The sequence below is a fragment of the Rhinopithecus bieti genome, unplaced genomic scaffold (assembly GCF_001698545.2).
Source record: "Rhinopithecus bieti isolate Rb0 unplaced genomic scaffold, ASM169854v2 scaffold_16773, whole genome shotgun sequence".
NCBI classification, from domain to species: Eukaryota; Metazoa; Chordata; class Mammalia; order Primates; family Cercopithecidae; genus Rhinopithecus; species Rhinopithecus bieti.
The window spans coordinates 829,426-838,288 of NW_016808848.1; positions in this window are offsets into that span (position 1 = coordinate 829,426).

Below are 8,863 nucleotides of genomic sequence, written 5' to 3' on the forward strand. Positions count from 1 at the left end.
CTGGACCCTGAGCTCCCTGAGGATGGGACTCATGTCTGCTTCCACGACGTTCCACTGAGCGGCAGTTCCTCCCCGTGGCTCAGAACGGGCTTCAACGAGGCCCGTTGAAGGCTTTGCACAATTGAACATTTTGACCGAGGCGTGTCCACATTGGTTGCTGGGCCTAAAAGGCAAAGCAAAAGCAGAGGTGGCCACAGCAGGCTGGGGAGGCCCGAAGTTCATATGACTGGGTGCAGTCCTAGAAATGGGGGCACTGGACTCACAGACTCCACTGGAGGGCCGGTCCCAGACTGGAGTTTCCCGGGACATGGGATCCTCAACGTGGAGCCTCCCAAGGAGCAGGCTGTCTGAATCCTGGCCCGAGAGACCCCTGCTCAGCGCCTGCTGCTCCACACCCCTGCTCGTGCAGCCTTCCTACGGGATGTGGGTTGTTCAAGGTTGGGAAACAGGCCCAACATGAAGAATACGTACCCAAGGTCACCTAATAAGGCTGTGGCAAAGGCAGGAACAACCAGAATCTTAGGTGGTCTTCCTTTTCTACCTGACCCTGACTCACAGAAATTAGAGCAGAGAAGGATGGCAGTGGTCATCTTGCCCAGCCCCTGCTAGTACAGATGGGGAAACGGAGGCCCAGCAATGAGCCAAGGTCAACCAGAAGGTCACGAGACGGCCAGCATGGAACCCAGATGTCCTGGTTTTGAGACTCAGCTCTTCTCAGTCTACTTCCCAACCTATTCTACCACAGGTAGTGCAACCACAGCAGTGAGACACTGCCCCCATAGAGCCATTTCTCAGCTACCACAGACTGAGAAATTTTTATATAGCCTCACTAAATATGGAGTCAGCCAAGACAACATTTGGTCTCTCCTCTTAACACATCTGAAAGAGAGAAATGCCCCAAGTGTTGAAGATGCTCCTTGTCACATCACTGAAGTGATGCCTTGCTTGGCCATGAGCAGGAAGAGCCCAGACAGCAATGGTGCACTTCACTGCTCTTCATTCTTCTTCAAAAGCATTCTGTCTTCCTTTTGTTATGACTGCCTCACTTCTGAGTTAAAAATAAAATAAAATAAAAGGGTATTTCCCAACCTCAAAGAAAGGCTTTCTGGAGTTGAAGCCCTCTTAGAAAGCTCTGTCTGGGGGTCTCCTCACCCTGGGATGTGGAGACAACACTGGGATCCGCTCTGAGGGAAGAATGGGAGAGGGTTCTGGAAACAGCAAGCCTGGGGCACCAGCCAAGGCCTGCCCTTCCAGGCAGTTCCCTGTGCTCAGCAATTTCTTCTCTACAAGAATCAGGATCCACAGACCTAGAAGCCAGTGCTGGGGAGAGGAGGTGGTGCTGGGTAGATTGTAAAAAGCAGACTGGCGGCCATCAGCACCTCTGCCTGTCCAGCAACCACCTCTGCCTTCCTACAGCTCCTCTGGAAGCACTGCCCTACTTTTGGGGGAAAGCAGCAGGGAGAAAATCTGGAGGGCTGCCCTTGCTTCCACTTCTGGACACAGGATTGGTTCAGGGATATGCTCGTTAACCAAGCCCAGCCAATCAAAGCTTTCCCCTGCCGTTTTTAAGAAATTTGAAATCTTGCCCTCCATGTTGAGGGCAATGAAAAGAGAGAAACTGAGCTCTCATTGCATCATTTGGACTCAAGGACCAGTGATACCTAAAAATACATCCATCCTTGAGCTTCTAGGTTTTAAACTAATACATACCCTTTTCCGCTTACATAGAGTAGGGTTTCTGTCACTTAGAACCAAAAGAAATCGGTGGGATGCAGAGGGGCTCCACGAGGGGTTCACTGTTCTCTGAAACTCTCCTGGTATTAAGGAGATACCAGGAGATATTCAGACATGCAGGAGATATTCACTGGCCTCACACACGCTGCTGAACAGGGAGGTAGGTAAGGATACCCAAAGGGAAGATGGGGCTAAGAAGCCTCAGGAGGCTAAAGAAGGGTCAAGGAGCCAGGCTGAGGGCCAGAGGGCTGGCACCAAGCTGTGTGCCCAGCACTTGTCACCTGCCTGTCCCCTACCTCCTTGGCTTGTCATCCCTTAGCCTTGAGGAGCAAGGTTTGTGAGGTACTGGACAGTAAATGATTAACACTCTCTGGAAGAGAAAATTGGTCCCTCCTCTGCCTCCACCCCACATCTGAAACCCCTGGCAAACCCCAGGGGCTCACTCCATCATACTTGGTCTCCCCTGTCCGTGGTCCTGAGTGGGTCCTGCCCAGAGATGACAATTCACTGGTTCCTCCAGGTCCCACCTTCTGGAGCCCCAAACCCTCAGTGGGGCATCCACTGAGCCCCTGATCTTTGCCAAGGCCTGTGCTAGGTGCCAGGTGAACACTGAGCAGGATATAGGTCTCAAGAAGCTCACACACTAATAGGAAGACAGATGCTTAATGAAGAAATGACAATAGCATGTGATAAGAACCTACTCTAGACTGGGCATGTGTCCTGGGGGACATAACCTCCAAACAGGGCTAGTTTTGGGGGTTTGCAACCTATACAGTTTTTAAAGGGCCTCATGTTCAGCTTAATGCTCTGCTGTAACTATTTTGAAATTCTAAATAACTTTTGAAAAGGCTTAGAATTTTATTTTTATTTTTTATTTACTTGTTTATTTTTGAGACAAGTTATCACTCTGTTGTCCAGGCTGGAGTGCAGTGGCATGATCACAGCTCACTGCAGCCTTGACCTCCGGGCTTGAGCCATCCTCCCAACTCAGCCTATGAGTAGCTGGTACTACAGGCATGCAACACCACGCCTGGATAATTTTTTATTGTTTAGAGAGATGAGATCTCTCTAAAAAATAAAATTTTAAAAAAATTTATGTTGCCCAGACTGGTCCTGATCACCTGGGCTCAAGCAGTCCTCCCACCTCAGCATCCCAAAGTGCTGGCATTACAGGCACGAACCATCGTACCCAGCCCAGGGCTTAGCACTTTAATTTCATACAGAAGCCCACAAATTATGTAGCCAATTCTATACCTAGACCTGAAAGTGAATAAAAACTAGCCAACAAAAGACAGAAAGAAGAGGAGGGGAGAGGGAGAGAACTAGCAGCCCAATTCTGTGGAATGCATGCATCTGCAGGGGCTGCTGTGGCTGCACCAAGGACAACTAGGTTGTTGTGTGTTCATCATTTACCATGGAATCCATGTGACTTCAGATTGCTGCGTAATCAGACAGCACGCATCCTGTCTGTGTGTGATGACGTGCGTTACATCTCAAAATCATCAGTCTGGTTGCAAATTCCTACACCTTCACTTACCTGGCTGCATGGCTTTGAATGATTCCACCTCTCTGAGCTTCTGATCCCTCATCTGTAAAATGGACATGATACCTCACTCAGAGATTCTCTGACCGCCAAAGAGGCTCATGTAGGAGAAAGTGTCTTGTAAACACTAAGCTTATATTTGTGCTACTCCCAGACAGGAGGAATGTAAAGTGAACAGCTTTAGTAGGTACAGTGGGGCAGCCAACAGCTTAATCTCCTCACAACAGACTGCATCTAGGAAGAACGCCATCAGGGAAAACATCCTGACATGCTATATTAGGGGCAAGGTGAGATTCTAAAGACAAGGCTAAAAGAGAGACAGCAGAACAATTCTGTTAGAAAAAGAACTAGAAATTTGGGGTTAGAAGGAGAGAAAAATGAGAGAGCAGTGGGTGATAAGTAACAGGGCAGTGTGGTTATAAAGCTTTTAAGAATAGGGATGTCAGCCGGGTGCAGTGGCTCACAACTATAATCCCAGCACTTTGGGAGGCCAAGGCGGGTGAATCACCTGAGGTCAGGAGTTCGCGACCAGCCTGGCCAACATGATGAAACCCGGTCTCTACTAAAAATACAAAAAATTGGCCGGGCATGGTGGCACGCGCCTGTAATCCCAGCTACTCAGGAGGCTGAGGTAGGAGACCCACTTAAACCTGGGAGGTGGAGCTTGCGGTGAGCTGAGATCATGCCATTGCACTCTAGCCAGGGCAACAAAAGCAAAATTCCTTCTCAAAAAAAAAAAAAAAAAAAAAAGAATAGGGATGTCGAATATTTGATTTTAAGTCATTTGTGTTGCATGAAGTAAAAACCTCTCTCTTCCCTCTATTTCATTCCCTCCTGCAAAATGTACCTAAACCTTTGGTTACATTTACTACATGAGTAAAAGCTTTGTGAGTTTTAGTGGAAATAAAGGAAAAGAGTGAATTCTATGTTTAGGTAGAGACCAGAGTAAGGATAAAAAAAAGAAGCCACAAGATGCAGAGGGAAAAATACGTTCTCTGGCTGAGCGCAGTGGCTCTCACCTATAATCTCAGCACTTTGGGAGGCCAAGGCGGGTGGATCACTTGAGGTCAGAAGTACGAGACCAACCTGGCCAACATGGTGAAACCCCATCTGTACAAAAATACAAAAATTAGCTGGGCATGGTGGCACGCACCTGTAGTCCCAGCTACTCTGGAGGCTGATGAAGAAGGATCACTTGAACCCAGGAGATGGAGGTTATAGTGAGTCAGGATCACACCACGGCGCTCCAGCCTGGGCAACATATATGACATCATGTCATATATGTTGTATATATGTATATATTATATATAATGTATATTGTATATGTTATAATATGTTATATATGATATATGATATGTTTCATATATTATATATATACTATTTGCATAAGTGGGAATTTGGAGCAAGAGTTGACCATGAGCCCATAAGCTCTCCCAAAATTCACAGAAGCATTGGAGAGGCACTGGTCTTCTCCAGAGCCAAGTATGGGAGGACTAGAAAGTTAGGATTAATCACATCTAGATCTCACAGGGCATAGTCACCCTTACTTCCATCTAAGTTACATAAGCAACAGGAAACATGTCATCCCATAGAGCCATAAATCTCAAAGATCCTGAATACAACAGTAGAAATGCTAGAAAATAAGACCAGCAATAAATGGTCAACTGGATGGCAAAACAATCTCCACACTCATAGCTTTAGGAATGACATGACATCGGAGAAGCTGCCAGCCTGGAGGCTCTGGCAGTGTTGAAGAGCCATTAGCTTGGCCATCTTTGTTCTCCAAGGTCGTGGCTGTTTTTGGCTACCCTAGTCCACCATGTCTGTAACTGGAGAAGTCTGGCACTATTGTGAAGTTGGGGTTTTTGTGCGAAGAGAAGATACATCTGATTTCCCTCCAACTGAATTCCAATGGAAAAGACCCAAAACAGTGTTTCTCAAACATGAAAAAAAAAATAGGGCCAGGCATAGTGGCTCACACCTGTAATCTCAGCACTTCTGGAGGCCCAGGAGGGAGGATTGCTTGAGGCCAGGAGTTCAAGACCAGCATGGGAACACAGTGAGACTCTGTCTCTACAAAAAAAAAAAAAAAAAAAAATTATCTGGGCTTGGTGACATGCCCGTAGTCCTAGCTACTAGGGAGGCAGAGGTGGGAAGATTGCTTGAACCCAGGAGTTCAAGGTTGCAGTAAGTTATGATTATGCCCCTGCACTGCAGCCTGGGCCACAAAGTGAGACCAGGTCATAAGAAGCAAGAAAGTAAGGGAAAAAAAGAAAGAGAGAAGGAAGAGAGATAGGAGGGGAGGGAGGGAGGGAGGGAGGGAGGAAGGAAGGAAGGAAGGAAGGAAGGAGAGAAAGGGAGAGAGAGAAAGAAGAAAGAAAAAAAGAAGAAAAAGAATGAAAGAAAGGAAAGAGAAAGATGAAAGAAAGAGAAAGAAAGAAAGAAAGAAGACAAGGAAGAAAGGAAGGAAGGGAGGAAGGAAGGAAGGAAAAGAGAAAGAAAAAAAGAGAAGAAAGAAAAGAAAGAAAGAGAAAGAAAGAAAGAAAGAAAGAAAAGAAAGAAAAAGAAAGAGAGAAAGAAAGAAAGAAAGAAAGAAAGAAAGAAAGAAAGAAAGAAAGAAAGAAAGAAAGAAAGAAAGAAAGAAAGAAAGAAAGAAAGGGAAAAGAAGAGAAGAGACATATGGACACCTTTTTAGTGTTGAGTTAAATTATTTTTATAAAGAAAGTTACTGAAGGCTGCAGTGAGCTCTGATTGCACCACTACACTCCAGCTTGAGCAACAGAGTGAGACCCTGTTGGAAAAAAGCAGAAAGCGAGAGAGAGAGAGAGACATATGAACACCCTTTCAAACTGTGGACTTAAATTATGAAATGTGCTCCAACTAGATATAAACTCAGGCTTAGAGCATTCATATAAAATCCAAACAAAATAGAAAAGCCAGTAAAAATCATGTTAACAACATGGATAAAATGGGATAGATGAGGTTTTGCTGAAAAATAAGTGGCAGCTCACCACATGAGCACAGCCCTGACTGCTGCCAGGCATGTTCCTGTGACTTCAGCCAGCCTGGTGTGATGACTCAATTATCACACTGCTTTTCTTTATTTAAACTTCTGTGAAAACTTCATTTATTCAGCATGCTGCAATATCAGTGGGCTGTCCCTGGACTCCAACATACAACTTCCCTATTAAGGCCACCTTTGTTTGTTTTCTCTCATGAGCCATTGACAATAGTGGGGCCATCTGATAATACACACAATTGGAGTCGTGATTGAGTGCAGATGCCCATTAAGCCCCAGGCTAAGTGTTTTGCCAGCATAATCTCATTTAGCTCTCACAGGTCCCCAGGGCAGAACCAGAACCGATTATTACCACCCTTCGACAGCTAAAGGCACTCAGGCACAGCGGGTGAGTGCTGTCCTGGGTCACACAGCTGGGATGTGGAGTGAGTCACAATTTGAACACAGCAGCCTGATCCAGAGTAGACCATCTTTACCACTTCTTTAAACCCTAGTCACAAGTAGCTGGATTCAGATGACCCAGGATATGTTTTTTTTAGGATTATCTTGAAATAAAATCCCCTTGTTTTCATTTTATAGAAGATTTGCAGACCCCCAAGATTCACCCAGGGTATCATCTGAGGCTCTAGGCCCCAGTCTGAGAGCCTCTGACCCAGGCAACATGACCATGAGGAGCCGTTGAGCAAACCAGTTGCTCAGAGCAACACCGGGAGATACACTCCAGGCCCCTGGCCTCCTCAGGCCGACTCATAAACCAGCCCCTGGGAGATCCTGGGCCTCGGGGACACCTGGTTTTGAGGGCAGGGGAGCCTGGGGGAGCAGGGGCAGCTCCATGTTGAGCAACAGTGACAGTGGCAGTGATGACGGCAGTACCAGAGCTCCTGGGTGGCTGTGACAACAGACACCTGTCATGGCTGTGGTGGCCACAGTTCTGAAGGTGCCAGCCCCCCAGTGGGAGTGGAGGTGGAGGTGGTGGGGAGTTGGTCAAAACTAGTTGAAGAAGTAGGCGACCTCCACATCAGGAAGGAGGCCGATTCACTCAGAGCTGGAGGCTGGCAGCTCTGCCACAGCAGAGAAGAACCTACGCAGACACAAGCCCTATGCCCAAGCTGCCCATTGACTAGATGCCCCCACCCCAGATCTTCACCCTGGGCCACTCAACCAGGCCTCCAGGATCTAGCAGAAGGACTCTGCCAGCATCCCAGGGCAGAGAAGGCAAGATGGAAGGTGTTCACCCCATCTGCAGAGAAAAGCCAGCTCTGAGTTGTTTCTGTGAAATAAGAGATTATAGACAAACTGATGAGAAAATGGACTGAGAAGAAAAAAGGGAAGAAAGTGGAGAGGGAAGAAAGAAGGAGGGAGGGAGGGAGGGAAAGTTTTGAGATTGGAGGAGTGTCAGAAACCTGCACATTCAACTCCTCTCTCTTTAATTCTTGCTACGATGGCCCAACCAATCAGAGGAAATCCATATCCTCTTCCATAAAGATGATTCCATGCAGATGGTTTCTGAAAATTAGAGAAAATGTCCCATACACATCCCTAAAAGCTCAAGTCATTTCCACTGCTCAGTAGAGGGTGAAGGGAGGAGAAGCAACTGCAGGCCACCATCTTCTCACTAAGTGTGGAGAAGGCCACCTGGGGTTAGTTATAACTCAGTAGTGCAAAAGCCACATAGTCTTGGATTTGATTTTAGAGCTTCCATTCTGAGTTCAAAGGACCTTCAGACGTGGGCCGGTATCTCCATGCGGGAGCTGCTGCAAGTCATAATTTCACAGGATTTCTGCAGAACCAGCGCTACAGCATCCACTTTCTCTCACTAGTCACCCCCACCACAGGGAAGAAGAGGAGGCAAGTGAGAGCAGAATTCATGAGCAGCAGCTATCTCTTCTCATCCCATGGGGAGCCGGGAAGGCTTAGATAAGTTCCCCTCCCTCCATAAGATCGGGGATAGCTTAAGTATTCCTCCAGACCCTTTCCCCTTCATCAAGTAAGGGACTGGCACTGCCTTTCATTTGAAAACTTCAGAGCCATTGAACTGCCCAGTGCCCAGGCAGGTCGAGAAAGAGGGCTGAGCGGAGGAAGGAGCACTATGGTAGCTAGTGGCATTCCCACAGCGTGGCGTGGCAAGGAGATGTGGGTTTTCCCTGGGTTGAGTGAGCACTGAGGAAGGTTGGGAGAATTTCTTCATCCTAAGAGGCTGAGAAAAAAAGTAGATGGATGAAGCTCAGTCAGAACTTGCTCACCAGAGGATCATGTCAGAAGGACCCACTGGAAAGCCAGCACTCAGACCCCTGCCTGGCAGAGGGAACAGACAGCCCGATAGGAACAAAAGAAGTGATGCCAGCAGAAAGAAGACTGTAACCTCACACAGGGAGTTACATAAAGCAGTGTTCTGATCCTCTTCCCTCTCCTGCCTCCTTTCCCTGATGTCTCAGAGAAAGTAGAGAACGGGAGAGCAAACCTCATCACCTCCCTCCCTGCCCCAAGCCACGGAAGCCTCAAGTGCCTGCTTGGGAAGAGTGCGCCTTTTTTTTTTTTTTTTTTTTTTTTTTTTTTTTTTTTTTTTT